Genomic DNA, 18,259 nt, shown 5'->3' on the forward strand with positions numbered 1-18,259 from the left:
AGGGAGCAATACAAACGTGGCTACTGCGTGTTTTAGGACTGGGTAGGCGACAAGCGACCCAGATTTAATATATGTCAATCAAGCCAGAGAGGTACATGATTTACTTTGTACTTGCATAGTTTGCATTATACAAGTTTCTTAATATTAATGGAATTGTTTTATTGCAAATGGCAAACTGTTCTATGAATAAAGTAAAATGTGAACAATGTCCCTACCTCTGGCCAATCTTCTGCAGAAAGCTTTCCCATGACACAGTCAACATGTTCCACCTCTTTAGCTTCAATTGGGGTGTTAGGATAGTAAGTTCCTCGCATGGTAATGGATGTGTACCCTTGCTCTAAATGCCCCAGCTAATAGTTATACCTCGATCCTTAGTAACAATTTCTGGTAATATGTGAACACGGATCATGCATGTGCTCTATGACCTAGGACTGTCTCCAGTACTGCAGTCTTGTTAAGTATGGGATGGGCGCCCAAAGGGCTACACTGAAGTACAAGTTACTTGCCTTCGGTAACTTGTTCATCTGATGGAGACTTCTAGCCACAGATTCCTTACCTTAAAATAAATACCCGAGCAATACCTCCGCCGGAGGAGGGTCTGCTACCCCGATTTAGACTAGAAATAGGCGCAGGACCACAAAGGTAAAGTGTCCACCCTGACGGACCCGGCCGTCCAGGCAGTAGGGCTTGGTGAACTTGTGCAGCGAAGCCCATGTGGCAGCCTGACAGATGTCCAGGACTGGACCTCCGTGTGTAACACAGTGGAGTTAGCCTTTGCTCTTGTGGAATGAGCATACAAGCCATCCGGGGGTTGCTTCTTAGATAATACATAGCAGATCTTAATGCAGAGCACGATCCATTGAGAGATGGCTTCTTTCTGCACAAACTCCCCTTTCCTGGCTCCAACATGCCCAAGGAAGAGTTGATTGCCCACACGGAATGGTGCTGTGGGGTCAAGGTAGAATGACAACGCTCTGTTTGGGTCCAGCCAATGAAGTGTTGCTTCTTAGAGGAATGAGGCATAGTGTAAAAGTTAGGCAAGGTGATGGACTGGCCTATGTGCAACAGGGTTACTACCTTCGGCAAGAAGGATGCTCAGTTTGTCTGGGTAAAAATAAATAATCGGATGCTGAGATGACAGCGCCTGCAGCTCCCTGATTCTCTAGGCAGATGTAATTGTCACCAGAAAGTCTGTCTCAATAGTGAGGAGCCTAAGTGGGAGGTTATGAAGAAGCTCAAAGGGAGTGCGCATAGGAAAAGTAATAACCAAATTGAGGTCCCATTGGGGCATAACGAAGGGAGCTGAAGGAAACATGCTAAAGACTTTTAAGGAACCTATTTACAATATGGGACTTGAAAAAGGAGAGCTGATCTGGCGGCTGTAGAAAAGCTGAGATATCAGATTAAAAAAAACCTTCCACATGCCCAATGCAGAGCCCTGCTGTGCCAGGGTAAGAACAAAACAAAAAAACTTGGAAAAGGAGAGCAGATAAAGGGTAACCTGTTTGTCTGTACACCATTACAAACTTGCTCCAATGGCCGGCGTATACTGTCTTGATGGATTGATTACAGACTTCGAGTGGAAGGCCAGAATCTGCCAAGTGTCACTGCTCAATCTCCATGCATCAAGGTGGAGCGTTGACAGGTTCGGGTGGAAAACCCTCCCTTGCTGCTCCGAAAGGGGTAGCCTGATCGGAGGACTGATGAACTTGTTCAATATCTTGGGATACTAGACTCTCCAAGCCCAGTCCAGAGCCACAAGCACGACTTGAGCCCGGTCATTCTGATCTTCTTGAGAACTCTGAGCATGAGTAGTATTAGCAGAAAGGCGTACGGGAGGCTGGTGCTCCACTTGAGACAAAAAGTGTGTCCAAGATAGAGCTGCCTTGGAAACTCCAGCCCGCAGAAGTGATGACATTGTGCTTTCTCAGAAGCGGTGAACAGATTTATTCAAGGTTCTCCCCACTGCTGAAAGAGACCTTGCAACGCCTCCTTGGAGATGCCCTTTGTGATCCACTGGACATCTTCCGCTGAGTTCGTCAACTATGATGTTCAGAGAGCCCGCTAGGCATTGAACCACTAGGGAAATGCCCTGGCACTCCAACCGTGTCCAGAGGTGTAGGGCCTCATGTCAGAGGGTCCACAGCCCCGCCCCACCCACACATGCACTAGCCTCCCTTTGATGGAGGGTAGAAAAGCTTTCAATGCCAAACGCATCACTCGGAGGTCCGACAGGTTGATGTGGGGTCCGGATTCTGTTGGGGACCAGAGTCCTCTGATCTCCACTTGTCCCAGATGGCTGCCCATGCCCAGGGGTAATGTGTCTGTCACGCATCACTTCTTAACAGATAACAGATCTTGTTGAGGAAGGGAGGGGTCTGCCTCTGATCCCAACATGGTTCGCCAACCATCACAGGAGATCTTTTGCAGTGCCCTCCGTGATCTGGACCATGTTGGCCCCACCTCTGGCTACCTCACCCACGAGGCCTGTGTTTGTAGTGCCCTCGCCATGCAGACTGAGAAAGCTGCTGGCCATGGTGGCTAGGTGGTTGGAGACGAGGCTGGAAGCCCATTCCGTAGCCACAAAAGGAGCAGAAGGTGGACAGTGGTTGGCGAGGGGACATGGAAAGTCCGAAGGACCTGGCCATGGTTCTGCTGTCCTTAAAGGGCTCCAACGCAGAATCTGCTTTGTCTTCGTAGAGACGGGAGCCATCAAAGAGCATGTCCATGAGGCCAAATGCAGCACTTGTGCAACGAATCCCAGAGAGAGTGGGAGTATAGGCCCAAAAGGTACGCAGTGTTCACCCTCTGCAGTGCCAGACTGGCGTAAGAGAACCTCTTCTTCTCCTAGGTACCCAGCCTCTTGAATTCCCTGCCTGGGTAGGTGGTAGGGAATGCAACAGGGTTTATGTTGGAAGTAGAGGATTGGACTCCACCAAGCTCTTCGCTGTGGGGTGTGTTATGGGAAAACAGGGGTCCCCTGAGGCAGGGCGATGGCTGCAGGCAACTGACTTATTCACAGGAGCTCTTGTGCAGGGCTTTGACCGGGCCCCGAGTAGGACGTCTGTGAGGGTTTGGTGAAACGGGAGAAGTGGTTCGGATGGGATGACTCCTGGCTGAAGCACCTCCGTCAAGACTTTTGTCTTGACAGCCACAGTGGACAGCGAAGGTCCAGGACCTCAGCTGCCCTTCTCACCACCGTAGTGAATGAGGCTCCCTCCTCCGCAGCCCCGTATCTGTGGAGGTATCCAGTCACCTGGCATCCAACAGATCCTCAAAACAGGGTATCTTGTGGTTGTTATTCATCAGGGCCCAGTGGCCCCTTCCAATCATCCTCAAATCCTAGCCCATAGGGATAGGGCACACACTTCAGCCAGGTGGTCTTAGTAGTCACCGGAGTTAGATTCGTCCGACACTGTTGCCATATCGGAGTTGGGGATAAGTATGGGAACTGCGGCGCCGGTGGGTGTCGGAGGCACCCAAGGACATCGAAAATGGAGTAGGCCCCGGGGAACGCCTAAGTGGTTTGACCAGCGCTGCTCCGGATCCATCCATGGATCCAAAGGGCATGACTGGTGCCAAGGGCGAACCTGTTGGCAGAAGACCAGTAGGGACTCCTCCCGAGATGGCGGACCTGAAAGCACGCCAGCAGGGATGGAACACACAAATATGACGTGCATATCTTCATAAAATTCATGAAGGTGGGCAGGGGTCGCTCTGGCTCTTGGAAACTCTGCGAGGCGCAGAGACAGCCCAGGCGAAGGCTCAACCGCGGCACCAGACATCGAATGCAATATTCCCTCCTCTCGTTAAAGGACTTCAATGAACAAGCGAAGTCAAAGACCTCTGTGAATTCTTGCTCTTCTTCAGGTTGTGGGACTTACCCGAACTCCGGACGACTTCAACTGTGAGGACAAGCGCATGGTGTGGCTCCGGACCTTCCTCTAAACCGGGATCAAGACGGTCGCGGCATCGCACACTGAGCAGGAAGGAGCTTGAGGGAACTCTACATAAAGGCCTTAGGTGCACGTCGCCTCAACAAACGCTGGTCTTGATGTCATGATTGTGCTTGAGGCACCAAAGATAAATGAAGTGTAGGACAGTCACCAACATTTGTAGAAGAGCTTTAAACCAGCCTTCCTGTGGACATCCTTGCCACAACAGGAGAAAAAGTCTCAAAAATTGTGCAGACAAAAAGTTGAAAAAGAGTCAGTAAAAAAGACTGGGGGTAGCTCTTTTCTAGATATGCTCTGACTGGCACGAAAAGAAAAGAACTGACAGCAGTGTGCCAGGGTGGTGCTTATATAGGCACTGTGCACGTCACTTCCGGCACGAACGAAGCCGCCGATGTCAGGAGGAGCCGAACGATGCCACCAAGAAGCGCACAATGGTGCTGCTTACGAAATGTCTGGATCCTGTTTGCGCATAGAGATTATTCTAACGTAAGGATACTCTGGCTAGAAGTCTCTATCAGATGAGTGGAAGGCTACTGCCTTCACCGGGAGTAAAGTAGTACAAGTGTGTTGGGGGCAGCATTCTGTGCTTTAAGTTTTAGTGATCAGAAGAGTGAACTGGCCTTTTTTCCTGTGCCACTGAAGTGGTGCCTCCTGATCCTCTTCGGTAAAGTTGTGCTCCGGCGTTCTTAATTCACTCTTGGCTTGCATTGGGTTGTATACAGTGCCAGACAGTGTGCATTGGTACGTGTACGTGCTGGGATGTATATGTACCTATGAAGTGATACTGTACATGGAAGTCCACACACAATTATTTGCATGTGTGCACAGCGATGAATGTGTGCTTGTTAAGAGAACAATATATGGAAGTCTCTAGGTTCCAATTTAGGAAACCCAGGTCTTGTTAGAGCATCATGTGAAGGTAGAGTATTCCCCCAGATAGAATTGTGGATTGATGCATTCCTGAGAGCTGGTAGAACACACACAGGAGGAAGGAAAAACCAGGTGTTTTGTGCACTTCAAAAGGGTGATTTGATTCTACGAGAGGTCACTAATCGAATGGGGCCTGGACACATCTCAGGAAGTAGATGGGCTGATAAGGGAATGATATAGAGTAGGGCTGCTGGTCTTTGATAACCTGTTGAAGGTAACATCATTGAGGATGACATCTAGAATTGAACCTTGAGTAACTTACCCTGCCTATATTTAAGGCGATTTGGAGACACTCTGGCTGTGGCAGAGTGCTCTCTGGAGGAAGAGCACAACAGAGGAATTGACACTTCAAAGTGGGCAACCCCCAGAGCACCATCTTCAAAAACAAACACACTAAATCATATTTATGTCTGAAAATGGATTAAAAAAGGGGGAGCTTGAGACTCCCAAACTGTCAAATTGAAGCAGTAAGTCAGCATGGAGAAGCTAAGCACGAGGTATGCCTGCTTCAACCAGGACTGGGGTCTAACGGTTATCCAGTCTCCCTGTTGGGTGAGGGGACATCACTGAAGGTGAATCAAGACCAATAGCCCTGGAGCACCAGATTCTGCCTGATCCAAGACAGGAGGGCCCTGTGAGGAATGGGAGATTGGCTGGAGAAAGCAAGGTCCAGTGGGGATCCTGCGGAGTGGATCCTGGAAACAAAGAGTGAGATGCAGGTCCACACCGGGACCATCACATTGATCGTGACATCCACCCATGGGCATTGTTTATGACCTCCATATGTGAGATGCGGGCTCTGGTGAAGGTTAAAGGCCCTCACCCTGGTGCAGCATTGTGACCTAAAGAAGGCCGGCGCCTGAGCTGTTTGCAACCCCCATATACTAGATGTGGGCTGTGGTGAATTTTGAGGGCTGTTGCCCTGAGCAGTGTGTGACTCGTAGAGGGATATCACCATGAGAGCACAGTAAGCAACCCCTGGATGCCACTTGGGGGCTCTGGAAGGAGAAGTGGGCCATGACCCATGAATCAAGTGCAAACTCTGAGCGCAGAGCTGCAACGTTGTCTTTGAAACATCAGGAGCACCCGAAGGCTGCCATTTGCACTCAAGAGTACTTACTGCAACAAAATAGGAGCACCACGGAGGTCCAGAAATTTTCCCGGTCACAAAGAGACTGCTGCTTCTCCCAGCCCTTGCCACCATCAACCTCATCTGCTTAACACTCCTCGGCTCTCCGTCTAGTCTTCAGTCGTACCGAGTAAGACTGAACTTCAAGTCACAGAGCCCACTGGGTGGGGCAACTGTCCTGACTCCACAGTCGTCCTGCTGGAAAACTTTTACTTTAACGAGCCTCCATGGCACCTCTAAGACTCAAATTTTCTAGTAGGGGCTTAGCCTGGATGTTGCCTCAAGTGAATGTGGAATAACCCAGTCAGTAGTTAGAAGACTGGGACACTGGTGCCTGTGGGGACCGTACAAGAATACAGACCTTAACAAGAGTGTGTTGTTATTTAGTGTGTTTTTTGCTTGGGGTGTGTAGAAATACATTTTTGTTTATAAAAGCAAGTATTTGGCTGGATATTCAAAACTTTGCCGCATTTCCCATTGCTGCGACATTGCTTGTCGTGGAAACGCAACGTAAGGTACATTGACGCAGAGTGTCGCATCTAAGAACTGAACTGAACTAAGCTTAATCTACCATCTTAAAGTAATCATAGTGTGTATTTTTGTCGTTCATGGTCTTGTGGTAACTTTATATAAAGTCTACTTATTTTCGATATAAAACCGGTGTGGTGTCCATTTGTAGTGTTGTCACTGTGTTACTGTATGTGGTCACAACTGCTTAACTTACAACGCCTCAGAAATAAGCCTTGACTGCTCACGCCACGCAGCCTAGAGGGTGAGCAGGGGTTATTTTAGGAGTGTAATCCCCTTGTCCTGACTAGAGGAGAGGGTCCCTATTTGTCACAAGTACCTACCTGTGCCAACTAGAGACCCCCAAATCTAACACAGTACAAACTAGCAATAGCGGCCCATCCCCTGTCAAAATTGGGGGGGGCGAAGGAGGTAGGAGGGTGAAAGGGAGGGTTTGGGTACAACAAAAAATAAATAAATAAACTTATCATAACGCTGCCGTCTCCCACGCCTGGGCTCTTCCTGGTTCTAGGCACAGGCTCCCTGCATGCCCTGCGGCCATTCCTGAAGCTGCTCTCGCATGATTCAGGATTGGCTTGAGCGTCTACAACTTGCGCTCCCAGGCAGACTGAGAGCCTGTTCCTGCTCTCTCCAGCCCTAGCAACGCAGTAAGGCTGTTGAGTGATTCACTGCGCATGAGGGTTTTGGCCAGCCTGAAACGCAGAGAAGGAAGTGCCCTCCACTTCCTCACCAGTAGTGTCATCCCCTGGGCCCCCCAAGTCTCGTCAGAGTCCTTGGGTGGATCCAGGAGATTAAAATAAAATGAGTTTAAAACAATTTTTATTACCCTTTTATTTACTGGTGGTGGCAGAGGTGGGCGGTGCTCCTCCCCTTTAATAGACCAGCTGCCGCTGCTAACTATAATTTTCTACTTCTCAACATTTACTTCTTTTTTTGTTGTTCTTGTTCATTCTCTAATAACCTGTGTCTTTCACCTTTTTTGTTTTTATTTTTTCCTTACAGGTTAACTCATGCTGCTTTTTTGTCCTCCTGCACTTCCCTTCGGTTTTGTGTTTTTTTTCACTCTGTTCCTCAAAATCTTATTGTTTTATGTTTTGTACTTTTTTCTCAATTAATTTTTCTTACACAGGCACTTCAGGTGAGTGGTATTCCATACTAGGTCACTGTTACAATTGTTAAGTTTAGAACTGTGGTATGTCATAGGAATGTGGGGGCGAGGGAGAGTTACGTTGGGCGACTAGGTGATCGGTCGTGCCTGGCTGGTTCCTCTCGAGTGGATGTTAAGTTGTTCTCCTACCGGAATAAATCTTACTTTAAGAACCGACGTTACTTTGTACTTTAATTTCAACAAGGTGCACCTGTCGTTCACTCTTCCCTCCTCTCTTCTTGTACCCCTTTCCTCTAAATTTTCCTTAACCCGTTTCCTATTTTTGACATATTTCGATTTTCTCCAAAAAAGTTTGCATTTCAAACTTTGGGAAAATTCAATTGGGGTGTTGAATTGCTCAGTGAATGATCACTTAGTGTTGAGGTAATGCAAATTTGTATGTAACATTTACATCAGGCACATGCCATTTTTAAATCGATCACTTATGACTGAATAGTGAGTGATGTCTGACTACAGTGAAATTACAGTGCACTGTATTTGTAGCGCGTGAGAAGATACAGCATATGCAAGTGGCCAAAGTAAAGATGCTGCATCCGTCCTTCCTACTGATGCAGTCGTCGGTATGTTAATCTCAGGCTGTAGTTAAAGTTACAGTAGTGACTTTTAAACGGTGTTAACGTCTTGGTGCTAGGAGGTTCCAACGCACATTGGCAAGAATTGGTTTTTTTGAATGTGGATAGTCAAACTTCAATAACTTACTTCATATACACATGCTTTATTTTGCTGAAAGTTGGAAATTGTAATGGTACAACAAGTTACTTACTTTGAGTGATATTTTTTTCTGCTAAATATTCCATCATCCCCGAGATATCTAATTTTTTTACAAATATACCTAGGCATCCACATAATCTATGACCTTTTGCACCTTGAAGTGAAGCACGTGTATTTAGAGGTGCCGCTTCAGGCCCATGATTTCAATTCTGCCTTATGTTGCAGCACCACAGTGGCAAGAAAAAGTGGAGAACAACGTGCAGCACACATACAAAAAAAACCAAAAAAACCCTCATAATGAGAGGAGGTTGGAGATGATCAATAATCTGCAGGAAGATACAATATGCAGCAGAAATGGTGACACAAAGGGTAAGTAACTTCTTGAACAAAAGGATAGTGCTTTACACAGTCTCTTGATCCATATAAAGACTACACAGCAATACATAGTAAGCCGGGTTAGGGGCATCCTCAAAGAATCTACAATAGAACACCAAGTCTAAGCTTTTTAGGTTTCGCCTGTCGAAAGCTGCGCAAGCAGCGTTTCGCGCAGGCGAAATCTTTTGTTTTGCAGTATGGCTGTTTGTCCCGCCTCTGTTTCCCATTGGCTAGCTCCATAAATGGAGGCTAGCCATTGGAAAACAGAGGCGTCCATAATTAAGCGAGGCGACTCGTGGGCGTTCCTGAGAATTTTTCTCATCCGGCCCCTTTTAGGACGTCATTGCGGCGGTGGGCGGTGTTTTTTTTTTTTGGGAAGGTTTGTTTTGGTCATTTGTCCGAAGATGGCGGCCGGGCAGTAGCTTACTTGAGAAGCTCCGGCCGTGCCGTCTTGAACAGCGTGTGCCAGTTCCCGCCCCCGGCACGTGGCCGTTCCGTGCAGCGTCGTGCAAGGAGTGTTTTGCCCGGTATGTATGCAGCTGTTTGCGGGTCTCAGGTAAGCCATCTTGTCTCAGTTTGTTGTCTAATGCTTGTTTTTGTTCCTTTTACATGTCTCCTCCGGCCCGTGGCCATTCCGTGCAGCGCCGTGCAAGGAGTGTTTTGCCCGGTATGCATGCGGCTGTTTGCGGGTCTCAGGTAAGCATTCTTGTCTCTGTTTGTTGTCTAATGCTTGTTTTTGTTCCTTTTACAGGTCTCCCCCGGCCCCTGGCTGTTCCGTGCAGCGTTGTGCAAGAAGTGTTTTGCCCGGTATGCATGCGGCTGTTTGCGGGTCTCAGGTAAGCCATCTTGTCTCTGTTTTGTTGTCTAATGCTTGTTTTTGTTCCTTTTACAGGTCCCCCCCGGCCCGTGGCCGTTCCGTGCAGCGTCGTGCAAGGAGTGTTTTGCCCGGTATGTATGAAGCTGTTTGCGGGTCTCAGGTAAGCCATCTTGTCTATGTTTGTTGTCTAATGCTTGTTTTTGTTCCTTTTAAAGATCCCCCCTAGCCCGTGGCCGTTCCGTGCAGCGTCGTGCAATGAGTGTTTTGCCCAGTATGTATGCAGCAGTTTGCGGGTCTCAGGTAAGCCATCTTGTCTCTGTTTTGTTGTCTAATGCTTGTTTTTGTTCCTTTTACAGGTCCCCCCCGCCCATGGCCGTTCCGTGCAGCGTCGTGCAAGGAGTGTTTTGCACGGTATGTATGCAGTTGTTTGCGGGTCTCAGGTAAGCCATCTTGTCTCTGTTTGTTGTCTTATGCTTGTTTTTGTTCCTTTTACAGGTCCCCCCCGGCCCGTGGCCGTTCCATGCAGCGTCGTGCAAGGAGTGTTTTGCCCGGTATGTATGCAGCTGTTTGCGGGTCTCAGGTAAGCCATTTTGTCTCTGTTTGTTGTCTAATGCTTGTTTTTGTTCCTTTTAAGGTCCCCCCCGGCCCGTGGCCGTTCCGTGCAGCGTCGTGCAAGGAGTGTTTTGCCCGGTATGTATGCAGCAGTTTGCGGGTCTCAGGTAAGCCCTCTTTATTTTCTTTCTTATGTAATGCGTTTTTTTTATTATAACTTGACTCCATTTCGTCCCTGCCGCGACCACCGCTCTGCCCCCTAAAGCTGCCGGTAGTACCACCCCTCTTATCCATGGGAGCCTGTCTGCTCTTGGCAGCATCCCTCTATTGCCCCTTGTGAAGTCTCCAGCCCCCCCTGCCTGCTGGCGGATACCCCCTATAAAGGTGCCTGCTGTCCCGAGCACCCCTCTGCCCACCTAACCATGCCTGTAGTCTCAAACGTCTAGCCCACAGAAAACTGTCTGCTCCTGGTAGCAGTCCATCTGTCTGTCCGGTATAAAGTTGCATACACCTTATGTGGGTGGGTTTATATTGTGACACTCGTGGTCCTGGCGCACATTATGGTGCCCCTTTTGTTTTATATCGTATTTCGGCTTTGATTACCTTTGAAAGAGCACTTTTCCACAGAACTAGTTGTCCCGCAATTTCTCCCAGCAGATTAGATTAATATCAGCCCACTGTTTACTTGGGTTATAAAGGATGTTTAAATAACAGTAGACCTCACTGGGTGTGATTGTATCCATCTTAGATAGCATTTTGCTTTTGGTACTGGTCTGATTTTGTACTCTTCCTCTTACCAGTAAATACCTATAAGACAGGGAGGACCTGACTGATGTGGTAATAAGGAGTTATACATGCCATATCCCAATCTCTGTTTACTTGCAGGTAATGATTTTATATTTCGTGTATTTACACATGTTTTGTATTTAGATGTGTGAATATAATATTAAGGACCATATGGACATCCATAGGGAATACTAATCGCTTGTGTGCCTTTCCAGTATTTTTTAAGTGCCCGGCACTACCAGAAGGTATATAAGACCTTCCTATTTCATCTTGACATCCTAAGCTTAAAGGAGGTTGGTCCTTGCCTCTGTTGCCTGCTTGTGACCCGGTTTTGTGTGTGTGTGTGTGTGTGGGTGCAAATGCAATAGGTGTCGCATTTGCGAGAAATTAGGCTATTGGCTTTGTAAATGACAATGCCATTTATTTATGTTGTCAAAGCCAACACATAAATAAAAATGTTGTCATTTACAATGCCAATAGCTCTATCTTTTCCAAAGGCGAAACCATTGCATTGTAAATGCTTGTTTCATCTTTCAGCTAAGTTTCTAGCGGATATGCAGCAATGATCCTTAACTGGGCCAACATGCGCTGCTCTTCTCACACCTGTTATTGCCCATGGGCCCTGATCGCAGTACTGTTGTGGTGCTGGGGAACAGGAAGTGTATGGTTATGCAGCAGGAGTGGTACAAGGTGGGGTGAAATAAATAGAAGACATTCAACTGCCCCCTCCGACCTCTCTGAATCAGTTGAAGGTGCCTAGCTGTGATGGCCATGAAGATCACAGCATTGGAGGGTGCTCATGTTGGAGCAAGCCCGAGTTGTTTCTGCTACATGGAATGTGCGGTAAGAAGCTGGGTTTCCTCCTCTTGTTTTTTATATTCATTCTCTTCAATATATTTCCATTTATGCCTCAGTACTTTCACAAGCAGGTTCATTATTTTCTGTTTATAGGGGTGACTTGAACTAAAGTGTAAGATATTATTACTCGCTGTTGGTTTACTGTTTGTTCTACTATAGCCTTATAGCCCATTGCCGAGGCTATACCAGTTGTTAAAGGTCCTGAACCTGAGTGGCAAGGGCCTATAGCGAGGGGCAGGGCCTTTAACAACAGGTATAGCCTGAGGCAGAAGGTCTAGAAGGCTATTAGAACATTCCACCCACTCAGGATAGAATGTTCTAAATTAAAAAGAGAGAAACATGAAGACAAACATTGGAATATTGGAGCTCTGGGCTTATACCACCCAATATAAGCCTGGAGCTACTCCATTATCTTCAATGGAGCTCTCAACATTCCAATGTTCTAATATAGCTTTATAGCCCGCCGTAGCAGGCTATACCGGCCATTAAAGGCCCGCTACAGTGTTAAAGGACTTTAATGGCCGGTACAGCCTAACTACGGAGGGCTATAAGGCTATTAGAAAATTCTGCCACTAGAGGGCAGAATGTTCAAGCAAATAAAACAAAGGCCTCTCGGAGCTCCGGTCAAAGCAACAGCTGTGAACAAACACAACGTGGAATGTTAATCTGCAGGTTTTTACCGGCCCATAGAAGTACGGAGCACTCTATTGTATTCAATGGAGTGCTCCACATTCCAATGTTTTAATTTGGAGTACATTATCCTATACATGTAAATCCAGGTCCAAAAAAAGTTATTCTAGATCGACTATGTTCTAAAGACAGTTCTACATTTATATTATTATTGTTCAAGAACCTGTGGTACTTCTTAAGCTCATTCTCTGAGCCATTGCAAATAAGGAGAACATCATCTATAAAAAGTATTGAAAATACTACACAGTTATAACCTTCATGCAGCAATTAGTTCCAGGCATGTTCCCTTTCATGGTGGTTTATTGTATTAAAACAGATATTATTTAATTTGTTGTTCTCATAGCTTTGATGAAGTGGCATTACAGTCGCGAAACACACGTGGGCCATATCTTGGGAGAATCTGCTGTGTTAAGGAATAATTATCCTTTGATAATACATACGAAGTAAATGAAACACTCCGAGGAGTAGAGTATGATTCACAATATACAGAAATCATCATCTTTATGTGGACTTTTCAACAAAAATTTTCAAAGAATCGTGTTTTATATGTGTTTGTATTGAATTAAATTTGTCTAATAAAACGTTATATCAATGGAACTGAAAGTTGAACTATTTGTTATTGTAATCCTCCCTACTGAAATCAATTATATTTTGTAAAGTGTATGCCAGAAGGGTTACTGGCTTAGTAAATTGTGCAGCGCACGGACCATATGTTCAGTGAACCCCTCTTTTTGCACCTGCTATAGACTGCTGATGGGGTTAAGGACATGCCCAAACGGTGTCATAGATAGCAACTTTAGGTGTAACCTTAGAGACCTGGGCCTGGTCGATGCACGAAGGGGCTATCATCTGGGTGAGTTGGACTCATTTCTATTTCCACATACAAAATACTAGATCAATTACATTGCTAGCCACCTAATTTGGGAATTTCACCTTGTCTGATGATATCCAGTTGAGGTGGAGCTGAACCCAGGACAGTGGTCCTGAGGCCTCAAGGGCAGTGAAAATTGGTTGTTGATATGATTAGAGAATTAGATTCTGATCAACAGCAAAGGGAAAGTGAAACCCGTTTTGGGGATTGGGTTCTTCTAAGGCAGTGTTTTGGTGGGTCACTTAATAAGGGTGCCTGCCAGACTTAACAGTTAGGGAATGTTTGGCTGCACTGCTGACTAATGTAGAGAATAGACACCAACTCCCAAATCCCCTAAAGGAAGGTGATGGACCAAATATTTACAGCGTCAACAGATGTTTATGAAGGCAGCAACACAATAAGAGCTCATATATATATTTTAGTACTTCTGGATCACCCTGCTAGACTCTAGGTAAAAGAACCTGTTATTTACGGAGGAATAATTGATTTTGAGTTTTGCTAATGATGATTCTTGCTCCACCACTAATTAACATTATTTCTTAATGCACTGTAGCCTTTCTAATCAATTTGGTACATGGAAGATTTTAACTACTGTATTTAATAATTTACTGAAGATATCAAAGTTTCCCACATTGATCATCAAAAAGACTATATAAAAAACTGCAAGTTCAAATTTCTCTGCTTCCCCGATTTAAATGTTACTGCCTGTATAATAGTTCATTTAGTGGCTGTTAGGGAGGATTTCATAATCCTGGCTTCCAACTTTTAACACTGAATCTGCCTGTGAGAAATTGGGTTGATGGAGTGTAAACCCCGCTCAAGCAAGAGTCACAATCCTTATCAGGGTGAACCACTAAAAGTAACTAAACTGTTCTTAACCCTCTGGTAGCTTGGCACAAAAGCAGTCAGGTTTAACTTAGAGGTAACAACTAAAGTTTTTCTTCAGCACACATGCAGTAATAAAGCAAAAACACAACAAAAGAAAAATCCCATAGCAATTTAGAAAAAAAGAGCAAATGTTAATAAATTATTTGACACCAAAAAGACAAAAATCAAATCAATAGAATCGGAGCTATGGATTTTTAAAGTTTAAGGTAGAAACTAGCACCTAAAAGATCAAAACGCCAATCACTGACATTTCGTCATGGAAGAACAGGTCATAGTCTAAGAATATGGCTGGCTGCGATGGAGCGTGGGTTGAATACAAGAGGTGGACTGGTCCCAGATATCGCTTACCTTAGGACACAGAAGACATTTTGTGGGAAACTGAGAGGGTAACATTCAGCAGACAAGGATCAAGGCGGTGTCCGAGGAGGAGGTGTCATCATCAGGGATCTGCAGGATGAAGTTGCGATGAAGATTTCAATGTTCAGACTTAGTCTCTTTTTTGGAAGTTGAAAATCTCCAGCTTGACGAAACTGGAGCCTGTAGCTGAAGAGGGTTTTAGGAGACCGTCTACTGTTTCTGCAAGTGATTGCTAAACAGGAATTGCTGCTGCAGAGAAGAACGCAGACGGAGATGCTGCAGAGCAAGGAGTACTGGAAATGCACCTCGGACAATGAATACGTAAGTCCCAGTCTACTCTCTGTTCTCATAGCACTTTTTATCCCAAAACATTCCAAGTCCCAAGTTTTGGATTTTGGATATCTAGACACTTTTAGCACCACTTCAAAGGGTCCAAAACTGGAAAGACACCACTTGGGGGGTTATGACTCACTCAGGTTGGGTGCAGGGGCGGGTTCAAAATGACTGGAGCCTTTTCTGTCCCTGAGGCTCAGATGAGGAGGCCAGCCAACTAGCCCTTGGTGTCACTCTGGTAATCCTGGGTTCAAGAAGTAAAACAGGGATCAAGCAGATGGGCAGGCCTCAGAGAGTTCAAGGCAGGCTTCAGGCAGCAGCGCAGTCTGGCCACATTCAGCAAAGCAGTCCTCCGAAGTGCTCAGCAGGCCATCGCAACAGGAAGACCTCTGAGCGCCCTTCCACAGGACCAGGAAGTGAACTAAAGAGAGGGTCTACAGGTCCTAGTTATATACCTGGTGTCTTCTTTGAAGTAATAGTAGTTTTTAGAGTTTTCCCTTTGTAATGCTTAGAGTTTCCTGCCTCTTCCACCCTGGTGTTACACTGGCTGCATGAACAATGAAGTGGTGTGAAGTATGTTGTGTGGGAAGGCAGGACACAGCCTATTGATTTGCAAGTTGAGCTGTGCTCAGCTCCGCCCCTATCCTGCCAGTGATGGCCCATCCAGGCACAACCAATCCCTCTATTGTGAGGCTGTCTGGGTGGAATAAACGAAGTCCAACAGCCTACAATGCCCAATCATGAAACTGGCTGTAGGCACCAAATAGTTTGTACCGGAAAACGCCAACTTTCTAAAAGTAACCTGAAAAAATAAAATGATGGACGGAGTGTTGAAACTTATCAAACACTCACCTCCAGTTACAGATCTGGGTTTAATCCATCACTATTTTGCTCGCCACTTCACCCTAGTTTAGACGCAATCATTTGCAAATCAGTCTTGACCCTGATCCGCATGGGAACAGTCCAGCATGAACTTCCAAGCCGGGTCCTTCCGGGACTGGAAATAAGCACCCTGGGACCGGTTTTGAGTTATCTCCCCTTATCAACCATGCTAGCTTGAATCCAGTGGCGCCGTGAGCAAGATGCCCACGTCTCGGCATACCCTTAGCCACTTAGGGCACACATAGCAACATCACAAAATAAAATGATGGACGGATAGTGTTGAAACTTTTCAAGCATTCACCCCCGGTCACAGATATGGGTTTAATCCATCGATATTTTGCTTGCCAAGTCACCCCAGTTTGGACCCAGCCATTTGCAAATCAGTCTTGACCCTGCTCCCCATGGGAACAGTCGAGCCCAAACTGCCAAACCAGGTCCTCCCTGGACTGGAAACAAGTATCCTGGAACCGGTTTTGGGGTATCCTACTTGCTTCCTATTAAAATTTAGCACTCATTAAATGTAATAAGGAAACCCAAAGTTATCCTACGGGAGAGGTATGCCTCACAGTAGTGAAAAACGAATTTGTAAGTTTTGCCCTATCAGCACATGCAAAACTTGCAATTACAATGCACCCTATCATTCGGGCTTTCTAGGGTCTATCTTAGAGGTGATTTATATGTGATAAAAGGGAAGTTTAAGGCTTATCAAGAGGGTTATTTTGCCAACTCGAACTGGAACTTTACAACGGCTTGCAGGCTGCAGTAGCAGGCCTGAGTAATGTTTTAAGGGGCTACTGAAGGAGGTGGCACCAAAAGGGCTGCAGGCCCACTAGTAGAATGTAATTTACCAGTTCTGGGTATATTGTAAACCACTTAAATAGGGACTGATAAGTAAATTAAATATGCAAATCAGCAGTAAGCCAATTTGACCATGTTTTAGGGAGTGAGCACAAGCACTATAGCACGAGTTGGCAGTGGTAAAATGCACAGAGTCGTAAGGCCAACAAAAGCAAATTCACCAAAAATAGGAGGGATGAATGCAAAAAGTTTAAGGGAGACCCTGCAGAGAGGGCCAAGTCCTACACTGCCCATGCAACACTAACAAATTGCAGCCATATATGTCAGATTAATATGCTGGCTCCAGAGACTAATTCAGCTTAATGGCCAACTCTGGGTCATGATTGCCTGTGGTGGGGTTCCACACTGTGGTTGGTGCAGACTGTAGTCTGTGATTCTGAATTCATACTTCTTCAGACTCAGACTGACCAATTAACTGCCGACTTTGTTGATAGAAATGTTAGCAGCTGCCAAGTGGTTGCTTCTGGTTTAGACTTACCTTTCTTCATCTGATTTCTTTTGTCTTCTTCAACCTTGCCTTGTTTCAGTGTTTCTTTACTGCGTAGTGTAGGTTGCACAGCATAATATTTAGAAGTATTTTGCTGGCTGTCATGTTGTGATAGGTTTTTTCTGACTTCAGAAGATCCTCTCCTTTCAAAGTCTTTTATCCTTTTCACATTTTTGTGAGATAGTGAGCCTTAATTTTAATTACTTTCGTTTTCCTACCTAATCCAATATGGTGGACACGTGCAATTAGTTTTCCTGTGGATTCACATACATGAATGAGAAACTGGTTCATTACTTTGGTGCATAGCAATTTTTTAAATTTTTTCCAGCATGCTCCTCTCTACAGAGGATTTTTCTGCCCTTAGTCTCTGCACCTCTTGTTTCCGGTCCAGATCTTCTTGCACTGCATCAATTCTTGGAAGGTATTTCTGATCTTTATTTCTTTTTCTTTCAGAGAAACTGATGTTTCCTTTAGTCCATATCCCTTTATTCTGTAATTGAGTCTTCATTTTGGAATTGGATTTGAAGAAGAGAGGTGGCAAGTCCTATCTTTATTAAACAAAGAATCAACTTGCATCGAATCAAAGACCTGACTTTGGGAATAAAGCATTAAAAGATCACTTTTACCACAGCTTGCCTTAATTAGAAGTGTTAGCTCCTGCTGTTCTGTAATCTAAGCGCCAGGAAACCCTTAGGGTGACAGTTGCGCTATATAAGTGTACCTTACATTACATTACATTAATAAATATCCCCTTATTGCACTTGAGATTTAACGGAACCACCCTGAATACTAAAACCTTTAGCCTATATTTTCTTTTTGACTTCAAAAGATCCTCTCCTTTCAAAGTACTTTATCCTTTTCACATTTTTGTGGGATGCTGAGACTTAATGTTAATTGATTTTGTTTTCTTACCCAATCCAATATGGTGGACACGTGCATTTTTTTGGTTTTTCTGCGGGTTCACATATAAGAATGAGAAACAGGTTCATTACTTTGGTGCATAGCAATTTTTCTTTTTCCAGCATGCTTCTCACTCCAGAGGATGTTTCTGCTCCTAGTTTCTGCAGCTCCTGTTTCCGGTCC

The 18,259-nt window shown here is 45.5% G+C and overlaps 1 protein-coding gene across 1 annotated transcript in view; it reads right to left on the bottom strand.

Annotated features, from left to right (window-relative positions):
- GATB (glutamyl-tRNA amidotransferase subunit B) overlaps positions 1-18,259 on the bottom strand; it is a 596,207-nt gene that overhangs the window by 114,188 nt on the left and 463,760 nt on the right. The window lies entirely within an intron of this gene.

The sequence above is a fragment of the Lissotriton vulgaris genome, chromosome 3_1 (assembly GCF_964263255.1).
Source record: "Lissotriton vulgaris chromosome 3_1, aLisVul1.2, whole genome shotgun sequence".
NCBI classification, from domain to species: domain Eukaryota; kingdom Metazoa; phylum Chordata; class Amphibia; order Caudata; family Salamandridae; genus Lissotriton; species Lissotriton vulgaris.